This window comes from Mesoplodon mirus (assembly GCF_964341445.2).
Source record: "Mesoplodon mirus genome assembly, chromosome: 6".
NCBI lineage: Eukaryota > Metazoa > Chordata > Mammalia > Artiodactyla > Ziphiidae > Mesoplodon > Mesoplodon mirus.
The window spans coordinates 125,568,939-125,571,611 of record NC_138982.1 but is presented as its reverse complement, the minus strand read 5'-3'; the positions used below and the strand labels follow the sequence as shown (position 1 = coordinate 125,571,611).

At 32.7% G+C, this 2,673-nt stretch overlaps 1 pseudogene across 1 annotated transcript; it reads right to left on the bottom strand.

Annotated features, from left to right (window-relative positions):
* Positions 1–332: 332 nt before the first annotated feature.
* On the bottom strand, positions 333–630 carry LOC309806017 (multifunctional methyltransferase subunit TRM112-like protein; annotated as a pseudogene). Its single transcript has one exon. The product of its transcript is annotated as a multifunctional methyltransferase subunit TRM112-like protein (transcript).
* Positions 631–2,673: the final 2,043 nt, after the last annotated feature.

Here is a 2,673-nt window from a genome sequence, read left to right as displayed (position 1 = left end):
AGAAATGCATTGACATTCTGATCGAGAAAGAATATTTGGAGCGAGTGGATGGTGAAAAGGACACCTACAGTTATTTGGCTTAACCCTCCTGGAAGGGTCTGACAGCGGGCGCAGCCCCTCGTCCCATGGGAAGGATGGAGAGGAGTTGGCAGCGGCGGCACCACCCATATATATATATATATATATATATATATATATATATATATATATATATATATGCCAGTGTGTCACTGGCCCAAGGGTTGGGGATACACAAGATAGAAGTAGCAAACAGGATATACGTAAACAAAGATACGCACACTCACAGTGAAAAACCGGGGCCAGGAATGCTTTTAAGTCTCAGTTTCCTCATCACTCAGCAGCATTTGGGGGATCCCACAGCTGATGGGGAACAGACGTCCCGACTCTGGGCACTGTAGTGTGCACTCCAGCACATCCACCTCCAGCCTTTGGGCACCTCAACCAGATACAAGATGTTGGCAGCCTCCAGAAGTGCCACCCACTCCACTTTGGTTACCCTAGGAGCCACGAAGTCAGGGTTGAACTCCACAGGGTTGATGAGGACCCCGGTGGCCTGGAGGCGCAGGGGGAAGCCATGAGGCCCCACCCCCACACATGCGAGCTCAGCAGTCATTTATTAGTGACCTTAGTGAGAGCTACTTCATTGGTAAAGTGGAATGAGATTGCAGTGGGTTGAGATGTGAATGGGAACTGAGGTAGTGAATATTATGACAACAGGTATGTGAAGGTGATACGAAATAAAGCATAGTAAGCTTAAATTCAGTATTTTATAAGGGATGAAATCTGAGTCTTAAATTGATGGGAAGAATATCAGTTAAAACAGTGTTCAAAATAAAGATTAACTGTTAAGAATGGGGTAAATTATACTTTTAAAATTTGCAGATTATTACAAATCCCTAATTTGAAAATTAATATGGGGCATTGTATATAGGGGTCGAGCAAAGAGTGTAGATTTGATAGAAAGTGAATGCTTTGTGGATAGTTTTTAGTTTAACTAAATTTTAATAGACATTGTTTAGTGTTAGAATTCTAATTACATACAATTTCTAATTACATACATACATTAAAAACTTATTTACCATTTAACTCATAAAAGCCTCTGGGAAATGAATTTTATATTTGGTTCTTAGCAATATAAAAATGCTACAGATTATACACATTTAAATTTCTCAAGAAGTATGCAAGTAAGTATGAAAAGTTATATACAGTAAAAAGAATGGCAAAACCATTAAATTTTGAATACATATGCAAATATTCTTTAATGAAAAATAATAATGGTTTATGTATTTTGGGTTTTTATCTAGGTAAAGCTTTTGAAATGTATTTTAAGTACATTCACCTTGGCTATAAATAATCACCCAACTTTGAAAAATTTTTTTTATATATAGGATATAGGCATTGTTTAGTCTTAGAATTCTAATTACATACATATTTCTCAAGTCATTGAGGAAAATCTAGTTTTAAAAAATTAATATTTAAGCCACTGAATATTTTATAAAGTGATACAATCAATAGTAGGGGAGGCTGTGTATGTGTGGGGACAGGGGTTTATGAGAACTCTGAACTTTTTGTTCAATTATGCTGTGAACCTCAAACTGCTCTAAAACAACAAAATTTATTAATTAAAAAATCAGTAGAAGATGGTAATGTAAGTGTGCTCTCATTGTCAGTGTAAAATGGAAATACTGTTAAAGGACTTATAAAGCTAAGTTGAATAATTTTCCACGTTACAAATACTGCTGAGTATCATGTCAACCAATATTTAAGAAGAAAAATTTTAGATAAATATCACAATGTATAAAATTTTAAAAACTAATTCACATGTATTGTTAAGAATACTTCTATGCTTCTATGCATATCATATGTTCAGTATTTATACTTAATTTTATTATTCAAATTTCACACAAAATTAATTTTAAACACATCAAGGATACATTAAGAAACACATTAAAACAGATTATATACATGCAACTCTTTCTGTTGACTTATGAAGTCTTTGCACAAAGGCAATCATTTTAAAATTACTCTGTATGACTTTGAAGAGATCAAACACTTAGCCTAATTTAGAAAATCAAACCACTGATAATGAAGAAGCACAGTAAAGATCAGCTTAAGTAACACCTCAACTTGGAAGTCTGGTCTGAATTCTCCAGGCAAACTTAAATATATTCCTAGTAATTCTTTTTGTTTGTCCTTATAGATACTTCCCTTAATATTTCTGTTAGAGAATTTTCAAAATATTAATATTTTGAAAGAATGAATGTAAGACTGAGGACAACAAATCTGATTCGAAAATGTTTTTTTGTTGTTGTTGCTGTTAGTGGTGGTGAATATAATTAAACCTGCTTTTTTTAGTTTTCAAGAGAATGATGATACTAAAACAATAGTCAATATTTTGGTCCTAAATGTTTTCATTCAATAGAAAATAAACATAAAATAAACAATAAATAAAAACCCTAAGTCTAATTACTATTCCTTCTAGAAAAAATAATGAGCTAGAATTTATATTCTTTTACAGAGATAGAAATGAACACTTATGTTAAGAATTCCTCTTTTTTTAAGTACTTTATACCATGTTTTCATTTTTCAAATTTGCTTCCAAAGTTTACAGGCTCTGTTTTATTAAATATTCTTTATTTTACTCAATTCTTT